Source organism: Polypterus senegalus, chromosome 9, assembly GCF_016835505.1.
Source record: "Polypterus senegalus isolate Bchr_013 chromosome 9, ASM1683550v1, whole genome shotgun sequence".
Classification (NCBI taxonomy): domain Eukaryota; kingdom Metazoa; phylum Chordata; class Cladistia; order Polypteriformes; family Polypteridae; genus Polypterus; species Polypterus senegalus.
The window spans coordinates 103,714,997-103,731,822 of NC_053162.1; the positions used below are offsets into that span (position 1 = coordinate 103,714,997).

Sequence of the window (16,826 nt, forward strand, 5' to 3'; positions counted from 1 at the left end):
TGTAACTGTGATCGGTAACATCTAAGTCAATCTTCATTTATAAACCTAGTTATGCAGACGTAAGCTTTATAATCACCATCTATATGCTCTTTCCAAATAGTTTTTACGAGTTTAATGAACTTCTCTAGTGATAAAGTTAACACTGGTGATTTTGCCATGTAAATTTATAATCAACTAATATTTTAATGAAGAGAGATGTGTATTGAAATGCCCATATTCAGTACAAGCGAATTTTCATTTGAGGAAAAAAATGAAAAAGCTAAGCTATAGGGTGGGTCAATGAGGAAAGGGGGTGAACATATGCCTGGGCCCAATACTGGCAGTGCCACTGCTTCTTCTTTTACTTCTTCATTTGCCTCTCTGCTGTCTCATGGTGATCAAATACCGTTTAAGACACATGGCACAGTATTTCCTTTATATATAGTGTAAATAAAGTAAACAAAAACTACATTATAGAGCTGGGGTAACCTCACTTAATTATCAATAATATGGGTTTTTTGTTTTAAGAGAAAACATTACTGTGTAGAACAACACCAATGTGCCTTCCTGTGCATTGCAACAAAGAATGACAAGAACTTTAGGTAACACCAAGCCTTTGATGTGGAAGACTGAAGAGGCAGGATCACTGCTCTAAATCAAGGTCATCTTCCTTGGGTCTGAGAGCAGAAATGGAAGAGGGATAAGTGATACCCACATCATTCACCTGTGTACTCTTTAAAATAGTCCCAAAAGCGGTAATATTAAATCTAACACCTAGATAGGGGTAGAAATGTCTGCTTCCTGGCAGATGTAGGTGTAGTCAGTAAGAGAAGGACAACACTTCCTGAGCCAACAGTAGACATTTGCACAGAAGAGAAAGAACATGAGGGTACAGATGAAGGAGTAGTTATGTTGTTTTGTTAAAAAGTAGGGTAAGCCCTAACAGCGGGAACAATGCCAGCCATGTAGAGTGAGGCACACAAAGGGTAAGCAAGGCTGTGTTGTGCTATACTAACATGTTATTTACTACTAGACATTAAGCCCGTTAAAATAACGGGCGCTAGAACAGTAGTGCATAAACAGTTGTATGAACAGTCTATATTAAATGGCAAGGGACCTTGTATGTGGCTGTAATATGTGTCACTGTATTGTGTGCCTTTAATTTTCTCTCTCAGTAATACTGGTTTGTATTTCCGTAAAATGCCTGTAATTTTGTATGACAGTAATACAGTGGAACCTCGGCTCACGACCATAATTCGTTCCAAAACTCTGGTTGTAACCCGATTTGGTCGTGAACCGAAGTAATTTCCCCCATAGGATTGTATGTAAATACAATTAATCTGTTCCAGACCGTATGAACTGTATGTAAATATATTTTTTTTTAAGTTTTTAAGCACAAATATAGCTAACTATACCATAGAAAGCACAGCGTAATAGTAAACTAAATGTAAAAACATTGAATAACACTAAGAAAACCTTGAACAACAGAGAAAACTAACACTGCAAGAATTTGCGCTATAGCCTTATGAACCGCTCGCTAAAAATTCTTTTTTTAATGAGTTTTAAGCACAGGGGAAAAAATTAACATTTGAAAAATCTGTAATTTAATAAACAACCAAGAAAAGTAAAATTGCAACAATGCACGCATGCGCCTGTGTGTGTGTCTCTCTCTCTCTCTCTCGCGAGCCTGCGTGTGTGTGTCTCTCGCGTGTGTGTCTCTTAAGCGAGCGCCTCTGTGCCTGTGTGTGTGTCTGTCTCTCTCTTGCCTGTGTGTGTGTGTGTCTGTCTGTCTGTCGCGTGTGCCTGTGACTCGTGTGTGTGTCTCGTGTGTATGTGTGTGTGTGACTTGTGTGTGTGACATGTGCGTGCGTGTGTGTTTGTGTGTGACGCGCGCCTGTGTGTGTGCGTGACTTGTGCGCGTCTGTGTGTGTGTGTGTGTGTGTGTGTGTGACTCGCGCGCGCCTGTGTGTGTGTCTGTCTCTCTCTCTGCACAGGGAATGCACAGGAAGAGACTGAACACATGCTGTGTGGCCCCGTGCATGCGCACTTCACCAGAAGATACACACGGACACCTGGACGAACACAAGGGTTTTATTAAAGAGGATTAGTACTCCCTTAATCAATATCCAGTTTTCTAATACGCAAATAAACTATTGTTGGTACTTTACTTTGTCATATTGTGTCCTAGCAAAATGAGAATAAAAAGGACAGTCAGGTAATTGATTTGTTTTCTATTAATTAAAATTAAGTTATGTGTTTTGGTATTCTTTTTATGAGAATCATGGTGACATGTCCATGGTGGTCTGACATATGAGTAAGAATTTTATAATATTCCGTACACATGAAAATAGTAATATTACAACTGCTTCTACTAATTTAATTACAATATATACAGTAAATACTGTGGTTTAATTAGCATAATAGGAGATATCTGGCTGGTTGATTAATCCAGAGATGTCCTTTTCACAATATATTTAAGTCTAAGTGGTTTCCACTAAAAGGTAGAAAAAGCAGTTGTAGAAAATTGACTGGTGTGTAATAAATAGAGACATTTCGCTGTAGTTTAAAAGTTACTGACAAATCCAATTCATTAATTGTGAAGAATGTTAACCAGAATGATACAACCATTTATAAGTCTGTCCATACTGTATGTTTACAGAACTTGTTAAATCTGTTAACTATACTTAACCCTTTTAATTATTTGATGTGGAATAGACAAAATGTTCAAAGAAAAATACAAACAGAAAGGTCCAACAAATGCAGTAGTATGAGATGAAACCCATGTGTATAACTTTCAAAAGCTTCTGCACAGGGAAATGCCTTATTGTTTCAGGCTTTAGTTTTTCCACTTTTACTTAATAATTTTAACTTTACTTCCAAGAACACAACTGTCAGGTGAGGCAGAAGAAATAAAGGTGAAAAACACCAATACAATGAATGCTGATAGGACTTTGGATTTCCAGAATGTGCAGGTTGCCCTGCAATCACAAATATTTTGGCAGAGATGTTTGATTTCAATGTCAAATACAGTTTTTATATTAGCATATTTATTTTTTTGTGAAGCAGATATATGGTTTAGTCTTTGCAGAAATAGTATTATGTTATAGTTTTCATGGATATACTGCATAGAACATTATACTTAATTTTATTATACTGTACATATGTAGCATATAGTTTAACCAATAGTATCTAAAAAGAATCAAAATATTCAGCTTTTCATTGTTAATAAAATAAACAATATGAAAATCAACATGAGTCACTCCTAAATGTTTTTGTTAAGATGTAGCCCCTTTTTAATATGCAAGGCCAGGTCATCTGCACAATTTCTCATTCAGGAAAGCTTTTACCTCACTATTATGTAATTAATGTTTGTCACCATTTTGCATTTTCTAACTGAAAAGAAACTTTATTATTTCCTTATTTTTAAGCTTATTTTGTATTTTCCTGTTTATTCTCACTAACAATTTTAATGCATTCAGTTCTTTTGTTATGGCTTTACTTTCTAATGCACTACACAATATATATATAAACACATGTACCCAACTCCTGTCTAATTAGTTTGCACCATTTGGCTTTAGACTGTGGGTTGGAGCAAGTGGGGGTCCTGACATGGACTGCTACCCTGTACAGGGTTACTTAGTTGCTGTACATAGTTGCCTACCCTGTACAGAGTTACTCTTAGAGTCAGAGTCTGGAGTGGAGTTGGGTAAAGCGTACCAGGGAGCCGTGAAGGACAAAGAGAAAGAACAACATAGAGAATAAGAAAAATAAGGAGTTGAAGGAGAATTCTTTATTGTAAAGGCATAGAGCTTAATAAATTAGTCTTTTTGAATCTAAAACTGTCTGGACTAGTTGTGTCTAGGGTTTTGGGCCCTGATATGCCCCCTACAGGTCAAAACTTTCATGCTTGTTTTTACTGTCACTGACTTTAAGTTTAGTATTCACATACTTCTCACCATAAGTCAAATTTCTAATACAGAAACACAACTTTTGGACTTGCCAACACCCTGAGGTGGCACAGATGGCTCGGATTAAAAGCAAGTATCAAAAAATACTATACTGTGTGATCAATATTATACATGTTGTGATAGTGGCGTGATGGTTAGTCTACTTGCCTGTTAACCAAATAAATCCAAGTTTGATTCCTGCCTATTACATTTCACTTTTTCTTTAATCAAGCATTTTCTTTCACTATTTTATGATGGCCCTAAGCCACCCGAAGTGGGGCCATATTGTTTATTTATGGTTATTGGAGGGTCTGTGTGCCACAAGGAAGGAACAAGAATACCATATACAAAGAAGCTCTGTAATACTAATAACGGGGACTTGATGCATCAAATTTAGATGTGATGAAGTTTGGTAATATGTCATTTGTAATTACTTTGTACCTTTCTTGTGAATTATTCAAAAAAACGGAGTGAGTGCTGGTGGTTATATACTGTATCTGTATGTGCCAGACTGTATATTACACAAATGAATTAAATGGGTTTCAGAATGAACAGGTGAATGGATGAATGCACTACTTTAACTACTCTTATCCTGTAATCAGAGCCAGGGCAGAATTGTGCTCCACCTGGATTTGAGGTTCAGCTTTCTACCAAATTTTTAACTTTGACATAAGCTCTCTCTCTAACAACCTATGAATTAAAATTTGAACACTCACACATTCTTGAGGAGCACCCCAGAATTACCATCCTGGAACACTGAACTTGCCTTCTGCAGAATACTGAAGAACCAGGTTAACCCCTATAATATGCAGTGTTTTAAATATTTTCCTCCAGATCTCATCTATTCTTTACCATTAACAGTACAACAGAAAATGACCTATTCCCACTTAATCCTTCTAATACTACCTCCATCTTTGAAGGCATATTCAGCAGGATTAGGAGTTCCTCAAAGTGGTTGTTCCTTCCTTTTGATGCACACAACTCTGACTGAGAACAGCCTTACTAATGCCCCCATCCTTTCCTTTTATACCAAACTAGCCAACCCGCAGCGTACCATACGCCGCATAATCAGGCCGTTTTTTTTTAATGATTTTTAAGCACAGGGAGAAAATTAACATTTGAAAAATCGGTAATGTAATAAATCAGCAAGAAAACCAACATTGTAACAATGCACATATTCATTTCCTGAATATCTGCTAGAAAATGTTGCAGTTTTATATAAAAGACGCGAGCAGCAATGTCAGGTCTGTGTTCTATTTGCTCATGATGGAAAATGGCTTTGCAGATTTCCGGCCAAGCAGGATTGCAGGTTAAGGTGAAGAATAAGTCAGGCTTTCCACATTTGCGGACAATTGCCATCGTGTCTTGGAAGTACAGTTGCATGTACCTTGGACTGCCTTGAAAGGTAGAGGGAAGAATGATCAATTGTCCAGGGCGGAGGTCATGGTGATGTGCTTTCGCAGTGACAGCATCCATAAGTCCCCTGTATTGCTACATGCAAATCTTGTTGATGTGAGCGAAGGTAATGTAGATGCGCGCCTTCTGTTCTGACATATGCGTCGATGATGTATTGCTGGAAGAGTTTGCCACTGGAATGCAAGTCACTAAATGAAGATCTCATGGCAAGCCTGAAAGCATAAAATTGGAGTTGTGTGATCTGCGTTCTTTTCGCGGTTCACTTTTCTTCAACATGGGTTAGGTTAATTGTATGTGCCAGATTGGATCTCCGTAAGGGAATAGCAGTGGATAAACCATGGGGTCACAGTTTATATTGAGAACAGAGATACGTTTGCAATCATCTCCCCTTGGATATATGCAAATGTCGCGTTGTGCAGGAGTTTTCACGTCTTCACCTACAAAGACAGCAGCAACATCAGTTTGACAGGACGGGGCGTTATACCTTCTCATATCCAGACCTGGATTTTCCATGAACACCATTCGTACAGCTGTAACAGGGTTACCGTGAGTGATAATGTCATGCATTTGCATGTAAGACTTTGCGAAGGGATTAACCTGTCATAGCATGTTGTCTAATTGAATCAACAAAATGTCACTGCAAGCGGTATAACATTGCATTTGCAAACGTTGACTGGTAGCCTCAGCGGAATCGAAGATATATAGCTGATCGTATTGTGGTGACATGTCAGGATTGTAATTGTTATATAAAGGAGAGACCTGGTGATAAATTTGACCGTGGAATCTGAAAGCATACGGTCCTTGTCCAGATGATTGAGCGATGTGTGTGCCCATTGAACTGAAGCAGAGATGTATTCCCTGATATGATCATAGTAATTTCGGGACAGCGGGTTCTTACCAGTCAAGAGGTCCTCCAATAAAAGAGGGGGTTTGGATAGTGGTGGCAAAGACACGTTGCTGGCATGACAACACTTAGTGTAATGTCCGGATTTGTTGACCTCTGCTGGCAAAATGAAGAGCATTGCAAGAAGCACATAGTGCGGTAGGTAGGCCAATGTTATGTTCTTGGACGTGAATGCCGGTATCTTCTTGAAAAGCTGCAGAAAAGTGAATGCGATGTTTGTGCATGAACGATCTAGTGCTGTGTTGACACTGAAAGGAATTGGAATGAGTTGTGTCGAAGCATTGCTGGCAATGATCACATTGCATAATTTGTTCAGTGGAGTGTGTTTTTAAATGCATGTTGAGAAATCTCTGCACTCGGAACATTGTTGAACAACTCGTGCATTCAAAGATCTGTTTGGAATGCGTTTGTTCAGTGGAGTGGGTGTTTAAATGTGCTTTGAGATGGTTAGTAAGGTATCTGCGTGCGTGAAACTGTTTGTCGCAAATTTTGCATACAAATCTTTGTGTGGAATGGATCTGCATATGGTTGTGGAGATCCATCTCACCCGTGAAGTCCTCGGTACAAAATGTGCAATTGAAGGTGAGATTGGAATGAGTTCGTAAGTGTTTTTTGAGAGCGCGAGTTGTCTCGAAGCTTTGTTGGCAATGTTCACATTGCATCATTAGTGTTGTGTTTTTTTAAATGTGCGTTCAGATATCTGTGCACTCTGAAGCTTTTGGAAAAATAGGTGCATTGAAAGTCCTGTGTGGAATGCGTGTGTTCAGGGGAGTGTGTCTTTAAATGTTTTTCGGGAAGAGGAGAGTGGGCAGGTGACGTCACATTAGTGTGGCGAGCAAGTGGGTGTGCACATACCGACAGAGTCAAAAGATGTCACCAGAAGGTTATAACGTGGGTATTTGAGAGGCATGAGAATCTCGTAATGGCTATGATCCAAAGGACTGCTAAAGATCAGGGATATTAAGAGACGCTGGGCCAGATTGTAGGCTAAACTCGAGGAGAGGCATGAGGACGTTCTTGGAAGTAAATGCTGATGGTAGCTGGAAGGATTTGGTACGTTGCCACAATTTCTGCCTCGACACCATAGACTCCGGACGTATTCATGTAGTCAGCGTATTGTTGAGCAGACTGCATAACAATGCCTCTGTGACCAACAACAAAGGAGACCACATCACCAAAGTTATCCCAATGTTGGCAAACAAAACTAACAGCCATTTTACGAAGTTTGAGAGCAACAAATGCGTCAATGACATTTCTCCAAAAAAACCCAACTGACAAAAACAAACAGTTACCTGAAGCAGGAATTTCTATAACATTGAAAGAAGTGTTGTTTCCATGAAATACATTTGAAGCGGTAGCCATGGAGGGCAAAAGAATAGTCAACGTGGCTCACAGCTGGATTTGGACCGCAGCACAGACCAAAGCGAGTGAGTATGTGTTTGATGAGCTGTTTGAGTTGGCGGGCAGAGGTCTGAGAAGCGTTCCCGAGCACGTGGGAGGAGGGGTAGAGTTTCTGGGCAGGGCTTCGTTGTTCCTTTCGCATGGTTTTTCATGGTGGACGTGGTCGGGTGTCAAAACCGAAAAGAATAATGAAAAGTCAACGTGGCTCAGACGTGCATGTGGACTCCTAGCACAGACGAAAGGGACTAACTGAGTGGGCGGTGAGTTTTTGCATCCGGGCACATGGGCAGACAGTGTGAATGCCTAGAGAGCGAGGGTAGACGCGGGCCGGTGAAAAAGGAGTGTTGGTAGGCAGGGAAACATCTTCCATGTTCGTGCAGGAGCATCCAATAAGACGCATGTTTGTTGCGGATGCGAATTGCAGTATGTAACAGTTAAAACGGTCTGCTATGGTGCACGCGGTTGTGCGTCGTAACCGAAAAGTTGTTTTTTAAATACTGCTGACTTCATTGTGTTTTAACCTCAGTTGTAAAGGATTTTTTTAAGGATCCCATGGGATACCCCTCGCAAACCGTTTTACACGCTGCATATGGCGATTCATCTCCGTGAGAAACAGTCAACGTGGCTCGGAGGTACATATGTGGCCTCTACGACAGACGAATATAAATGACGCCGTTTTTTCTGTGTCATCGCATCCGAGTTGGTGGGCGTGGCTCTGCAAGTTGTCGTCGTATCCAATGGTCTTGGAGCTGGTGGGCGTGGCTCCTTCCTGCGTGTGCCATAGGTGTCTTACTTGTCGGCGGCTTAGTGAATCCACGCCCCTTCCAGCGTGCTTTCTATGGGTGACTTGCCTTAGGCCTTGTTCACACAGGCGTTAAGTTTTTGGATAAACGAACTTGCTCTGAACGTCCTAGACCAGTGGTGGCGAATCTATGGCACGCGTGCCAAAGGGGGCACTCAGAGCCCTCTCAGTGGGCATGCGCGCCGTCGCCCAAGCACAGAGTTCGTTACTATAAAGCCAGAGGAATGCGGGGCCGGGCTGCTCCCCTCACCGCTCCCCTCTTCACGCGCCGGAGGATTTTTCTCACATCACCCGCCCCTCTGCCCAGCAGCCCAATGGGAGCGCTTCCTTCCTCTCCTGTCTGGGGTAAGGCAGGCGGCACACATGCTGCTTAAGTGTGCGGCACGGACTGCAGCCTTTTGAGTCTGTCATTCCCGTGGTGGGGTTGGAGGGGATGTGGTATAGCGGGTCCACAGCTCAAAATTGAAAAGGCCAGTTTTAACAGATAATTGCCGCACTCGCGGCTTAAAGGGGGTTAAGGTAGAGTGGCCGGAGCGGTTTCCGGGAGCTTTGTGATGCGGGCAATCCTCGCTTAAGCACACAGGTGAGGAGTCGTCCGCATCTGTAATTATTGCCGGGAGTTGCTAATCGCCACACCTGATCCACGACCCCGTAATATATAATGGAAGCTTTGGGGCGGAGCTTAATAGGGAAGACCTGCGTGAAACACTTGAGAGGATCAAGGGATGACAAAGGACAGCACAGTTAGTTATGAAAATGAAATCCTTAAAGTGTGGAATTCTCTGCCAAATAATCTTAAGTCAATCAATGCACTTGAGATTGCTTTCCTTACTTTGTTTGGAACATCTTATGCTTGTGCGCAGCTGTTTTCAGCTTTGAATTAAATCAAATCTGACACCAGAAACAGACTAACAGATGACCTGAGTGCTGCATGTGTTGCTCTCAAACTTACAAAGTATGAGCCAAGGTTAGACAAATTATCAGCATGCATACAACAGCAAAAAGCACATTAATTGTTCAAAAGCATACCGAATGCAAACTTTTACCTTTCAACAAAAAGTTGTTTGTATCATTGAAAGCTCCGTTATTATGTTTTTCTTTTAAGACAAAAGATGTTAATGTATGAGTTGCTTTTCTAAACTAAAAGCTCAGTAGATAGATAGACAGACAGAGCATCAGTATTGGCAGTTCAGTCCAATTTATCATCCAGCTGCACTCCCAGGTATTTATAGGTCTGCACCCTCTGCACATACTCACCTCTTATGATCACGGGGTCCATGAGGGGCCTGGGCCTCCTAAAATCCACCACCAGCTCCTTGGTTATGCTGGTGTTCAGTTATAGGTGGTATTCAGGTTAAATTGCCATGTTGGCACTTTGCGATAAATAAGTGGGTTTTGGATTGCAGTTTGGGCACTTGGTTTCTAAATGGTTCACCATCACTGTCCTAGACGTTTATGTTGCATTTTGTGGTGGCGATCGATTGGCTTCTACACCGGCGTTCGTTTGTCTCTGTCTAACGCCAGCCTGCAGCCCAAATTGTAGTTTGTGTGTTAACCTGTGGAGGCAGTGTCGGGAACTGGATATGAAAGCCCTTGTCGTTTTATTTGAGGTGCTTCCTTTCTATATGGACCATTTTGCTATGTTAAATATTAATCTTCTTGTTTTAAAAATACTCGTAATACGGCGACGTAGGGTGAGAAAAATTCGCCGCCGCTACTGGGTTCATCCTCTGACTGCACAACGCCGGGTTAAAGGAAGTTTTTTTGTGCTTTATGAAGAAATGTGAAAATTTCTGCGCAAGTTTTTTAATTACTGTCGGATGTCGGTTTGCACTTTTGATTGTCTGCTGCAGCTGGTGCAATGCCACATTGCACGCCGATCAACCAATATGCGACTTGGTGTTAGCCCCGAAGAGAGACTACTTGTCACTTTGAGGTAAGGAAACAGTAGTCGAGTGTGCGCTTACACCGGTGTTATGCACTGAAATGCCCCCGCCATGGATTGCCCCCCCTACATAATCGTTATCAAATATTATATTAGAACATAAATTAATAGGTTCATGGTTTACAAATTACATGAGACAATAAAATAAAATAAGCAATATGAAAATATATATGTTGTATATGAAAACATAAAAATATCCGGTCCTCCGAAGCGTAAAATAAACGCACAGAAAACGAACTAGAAGCGGTTTCCTTGCGTTCGTTGGGTTTTGAACGGCAAGAAAAAGCTGCATGCAACGTTTTTTTGATGCCGTATAAACGTGCTTCCGGACAAATGCACGTCACCAAAGCCTGTGTGAACACTCTCATTGACTCCTACGTGTAGAAAACACTCGGCGCTTGATCCGTGCTCACCGGACGCTACGAACGCAAAAAAAACGCTCGATTTTAACGCCCGTGTGAACAAGGCCTTAGTGAATTACCAGGCTGACCCACCTTTTAAGGTGTCCGACTTTTAAGTTGACCACTTCTTAAGGCAATTCAACGTTCAACAATGTAGATCAATCTGATATTTTATACAAACTCATTAATTTGGTTATATTGCATTTGAGCGGTATTACTTTAATACTCGTAGTTTCTGTTATTTTTGTGATGAAATTTAAACTTTTTTTCTATATTGAGGTCGCCCTTTTGAACCCCCTGATATTTACTACGCGGTGAGGCATTTGTACTCCATCAACATTAATTATTTCCAGAGACATAATTTTGTCTATTTTTCCAGCGCATCACGCACAAAAGCAAGGGAACTATGGGAGCACCAGAACTCTGCTCACATCATGTTGCTTCGTACCGCAAGCTGCAAGTAGTAAGTCTGTGATAAGCGGAATACCGCTACGCTTTCCACTCACGGGACGTAAGGACAATACCGACCGCTTTCATATAGTAAGAAAGAAGAAGAAGATATCGCACAGTCTGGAGTAGAAAATCATCTTTTACCTGGAAATTACAAATCCCATCGTGCATTGCAAAATGTGTGTGAAACTCCGCACCTGCATAGCACTCACGGGATGGAAGTACAATCCCGACCGCTTTTATATAGAAGGATATATACCGTATAAATGATTTCCCAGAAATCCTCTGAAGTCACCCAGACTTCTTTGTGTATTGATGTACCAAACACCTTTCACATATGGACCCTCACTGGCTATTCCCACTGAAGTCACCTTACTACTGAATCCACATTAGAAAAAGCTTTACAAAATGGAGTACTTTACTGGTTAAACTATCTTTTTTTCTTCATTTATTTCTTGAATGGTTAAAAATTCTTCAGGCCTGGCCCTAAACATTTAATTTCCAGTCTATTTTCAATCAGCAGTACTAAATCATAATGCACTTAAATAATCAATGTAATCCATGATAATGTTTATGACGACTATTCCATGCAGCCAGATATACAAGTCAAAGCAGCTTCTGAATTCCAACACAGAAAACTGCATATTAAAATATATTCAAGTTCTGCAAAAACATTTTTTTCCATTTCAGAATCCTTAATTAGAAGTCTTATACAACTACATGATTTAAAAAAAAAAAAAAAATTGATCAACAAAAATCTGCATTATTATTAATCAGTTTATTTATTTAATATATAAATACCTGTATACCCTTTTTGTTAATAGTTTTCACAGTGTAGTAGTGTAATGTTTGCTTTTCAGACTTCACAGAGACAAGATGTTCAGGTATCTGTGGTATATCAGAACAGCAGAAACCGATATTAAAGGAGCCAGCGCAGACTGTTGAGGGGGCAGAGATAGAAATAACTTATCTACAAGCAGTTTGGAGGTCCTTCATCTCTGCTAAAAATCCATTGACCTTGGTCCAGGATCCTGGCATTTGATCATCTCACAGAACTGAGGAAAGTGGGGAAGATTGTGCTGTATCTGACTCCAGGTGATCGGAGTGTGACAGAGAGCCAGGGGCATAAATGTGCAGGCAGTGAGCGAGGCAGCCAAGAGTGCATAGAGCTGTAAGGAAGGAGCCCAGGAAGATAGAGGCAACGATACATTGGGGGCACAGTAACGAGACAACGATTTGGGCCGTTGAAGAACCAACTGTCATTCTGAGGTATGTCAGTAGTAATGTGTAATTGATTAAGTGGTTTTCTTTATAGATTTTTTTTAACACCACAAGCTACTATTATTATTAGGCAGTGTGTTTCAGTGGTTAAGTCTTAGGATTTCAAACCCTGAGGTTGTGGGTTCACATCCTGCTACTGTGACTTGTGAGCAAGTCATTTCACCTGTCTGTGCTACAATTGGAAAACTGTAAACAATTGTATCTCAAATGTTGGAAATTGCCTTGGATAAAGGCATCAGTCAAAGTAATAATATTATTAGGTCTTTTATTTGGAGCTGTTTACTCTTGAACATGCTATATAAAACTGTTCATGAGGAAAACATCTCTGTGTTAGATCATTTCTTGATCGGTTGTATGTGCTTCCCATTTAAAGTTCACAGATGTGAATGTATATGCAAAGCAGTGGTTTAAATAGATATACAGATGTGCCATTCATTACCTTATGTGTTACACTGATGTATTAACATGAAGAGTGAGGAGCATTACAAATATAAGTACCATTATGTAAGGCAGAAGTGTCTCCCTTGGAACTTGCTGCATGGTGATTGAAAAAGTGAAGAGCTGGGGTTAGGCGTTGGTTTTCAGTGCCGTAACCAGGAGTAGAGGTCGAGAAAGTGGAACAGGCCACCAAGATGAGAGCCAGTAGAAGTCAAGAGCAAAAAACAGTGCTTTCTAACACTTGAGTTTTGCATCTTCCTTGAGTTTTACATAACTTTCTTTTTCCATTTTACAACATGATCATGTGTCTTTTTTCCTACCCTTCCACCTGTTATTTAGTGGTGGTATTAGTATTGCCCATCAATCATTTCTGCTGTGTCCTTCACTTGCATAAAGCATGCTCTCAGCACCGTAAAGAGTACATAAGTTAACATAATATTTATAAATATCAACAAATAAAAAGATGCTTTTCAACTAATTTTGTTTTTCTATAATGCTACCAAATTTCAATAAAATCTGTCAAGGTATTTTTTAAATTTTGGATTATTTAATTTTTCTATAATAGGCTTTTTTACCCCTAAAAACTAATATAATATATAATATAATATATAATATATATTGAAGTGCCCTTTCTTAGCAGAACTTCGCATTTTATATATTGAACCCACTAGGAGTCACCACTGTATCCCAAACCACAGATTCAGTAAAACCCAAAATAATTCCAGGTTCAAATAAATAATATGTATTGAACAAAATGCCTTCCACATACAATCTCCAGCAAAATAAACCATTCACAATTCTTCCTTCTTCCTCCAAGAGTGTAGCCCACAACCTCCTGACTCTGACTCCGTGAAAGTTAGGCATTGGGCTTTCTTTTAAACTAGACCCGGGAAGAGCTTCTGGTCTCCTGTCCAGGTCATCCAGAGCATTTCTGGGTCATGTGGAATCCAGGGCAGTCCTCTCCAGGCAGCGGTATCCAAAGACCCAGACAGGGCTAAGTTTCCGGACTCTGAGTCCAATGCTACCTTGCAGGTGACCTAATCTGATCCAGCCTTGAGGAACATTGCCACCTGTCGTGCTGAAATGAACTGCTCCTGGTAAGCCTGTTCACCCAGTCCATCCATTATGGACTCCTGGCCGGATACGACCCCATCCTTTATCCTAGCCCATGCTGTCTGTCCTTCCTTCCTGGGACCTACATTCTAGATGTAATGTGAAAAAGTTAGTATACCTCATAGAAAACTTTTTTTTTCAACACGTTTGAACATCCAAACTGTAGATTTTCATGCAGACAATGCCTGCAGATAAATATATCCTTTAATAAAAACACAAGGTAAATGTGCCTCACCCTCATAAGCTATTACTGCTTCCTTTAATAGAAATAGCTTCTAGTAGGCATTTTGCATAACTGTTCACCAGTCTCTGAAATCATCAGTGATATTTCTGACCACTCCTCCAAGCAATATTCCTGTATCTATAAGATGTTTGTGGGTTTTCTAGCATGTACTGGCAATTTCAAATCCTGCCACAACATTTCAATGGGATTCAAATCAGGGTTTAGACTAGGCCAGTCCATAATCCATTTAATTTTTTTTAACTACACCCCACTGAATTAAAGCTGAAAGTCTGCACTTCAACTGCATCTGAGTTGTTTCATTTAAAATTCATGTGGTAATGTACAGAACCAAAAAGAAAAAAATTGTCTCTGTCCAAATATTTATGGACCTAACTGTATTCCCTGGTGGATTTGCTACTGTGCTTCTGATCATTATTACAATAAAAGGACCACTTGAGGTTCATCTTCATCTTTCTAACAGATGGCTTCACGTTCTGTTCAAGCACACTTGAATTCATATTAACTCGATGACTGCAGTAAAGCAACCTCAAACCATAACATTTCCACCACCATGCTTCGCAGTTGCTATGAGATTGTTCTCCTGAAATGCTGTCTCTGGTTTGTGGTAAACATGTCTCCTGTTACTATGATCAGATAACTCTTTCTTTAATTTGTCTGTCCAGGGCACATTGTTCCCAAAGGCCTGGCCATTGACTTTATGTTCAATGGCAAACTTTAATCTTGCTATAATGCTTGTTTTATTCTGAAGATGTCTTTCATTATCAAACACTGGCCAGACCTACAAATTAGCAGTTGTTTGAAATTTATATCACTTGCAGGTATATTTACAGTGGAATGATTGCTTTCAAATAATTTGGCAATCGTTTTAACCAGTCTCATAGGCATCCAAACTATTTTTCAGAGAGCCTTAGAGAGCTCTTTCGATTTTGGCATGATGACACTCCATACGTCAATAACAAAGAGAACACCAGACCCTACATACAGTATCAGTGGTTTAAACAAGACAGGTAGCACCTGCATTCTCTCTAAGGTGGTTTTAATCATAATCTGGAACACCAGATTTAATTTTAGGGATTTGAAGTGGTGACAAAAGTAGGAGTCTGCATACTTTTTCCAAGTGGCAAATTTGAATGTTTGTTCATTTAGATTATGAGGTTGAATACACCATGTCAGTTTTATGTGTCATTTGTTAAAGCTGGTCAGCTTTTTTCTGTACAGGCACTGCATGTACTAAGATGTAATGTAGGCCTGTTCAGCAGTTTCCATGGGGTGTATGTACTCACTTTTTCACATGATTCTCAGCATCCTTATCAGTGGAGAATGAACTTGCCCAAACTGTTAATTTAAAAGAAATTGTTGCTAAGTTCATAAAGATGAAGTCAAGAACAGAAACAAATCTGAATTTCAATCATTTGTATTTTTGCAATTGCAAAACATTGAAATTAAACTTACTATTATTACTATTTACTGTATGTTTTAAAAGCGGTATTTTATTTGCAAAATGAAACTACCATCAAACAATTAATTGATTTATTATATTCCTTTGTAATATTCAATTATATTTGTGTTTACACATTGTGTAAATAATATATACTCAGTTATAAAATGCTAAGTAATTTACTTTAATTTACCTAGTAACTGCAGTAAACTTCTAGTTTTCTTTGTCATCATTTACCATTAATTGTGAAATTCATTAAAACAAATATACATATACTGTGGTGGGCTGGCTCCCTGCCCGGGGTTTGTTTCCTGCCTTGCGCCCTGTGTTGGCTGAGATTGGCTCCAGCAGACCCCCGTGACCCTGTAGTTAGGATATAATGGGTTGGATAATGGATGGATGGCAAATATACATATAATACTCGTAAAATACATACTTGAATGTGAATATATGATAACCTATTAACTGTAACTGCGAAATTATTAGCAAAATTTTATAACCTTTGTCCAGTATCCTACGAGCTTCATAAAAGTGCTATGTGATTCGTCACTGGTGGAATAAAACCCATTATGCACGTCGAGTTCCGCCAAGTAAGACTCCAAACCATAAACTAAGCGAATTGACATTTCTAGTTAATATATAAACTGATTGATACCAATAAAATACTGCATACATTTAGCAAACATCTGCATTTTGTCCTTACGTCCATACGTTTAACGCAGAGGCGCTATTACGCTAACGAGCTAACTGCAGCCGTCTGACGCTTTTTCTGTAGCCTACTGCCACCACTCTCCAAGTATATGAGGATTAAAATTTAACGCGCACAGAGCTCAACCCAGGTGGGAGTGTCCGACCTCAACCGTAACTAAAATCTTCTTGTCATTTCTCGCACAACAAGAGACTAATTGGAAAGTGAACACTGGACAGAACTATTTTGTTTTTAACTATTTTTTGGACAGCAGCACTGGCATTTAATCTTGTAGGTATGGGGACCATTTTAGAAAATGTAATACTTACGGAAATGTTTAAAAATAACAATGAAAAAGGTCGAAATTTCGTGATCTGTC

At 39.8% G+C, this 16,826-nt stretch overlaps 1 pseudogene; it reads left to right on the top strand.

The window, feature by feature from the left end:
* Positions 1–6,770: 6,770 nt before the first annotated feature.
* The window catches only part of LOC120534881, a 67,193-nt pseudogene continuing 57,137 nt past the window's right edge, over positions 6,771–16,826 (top strand).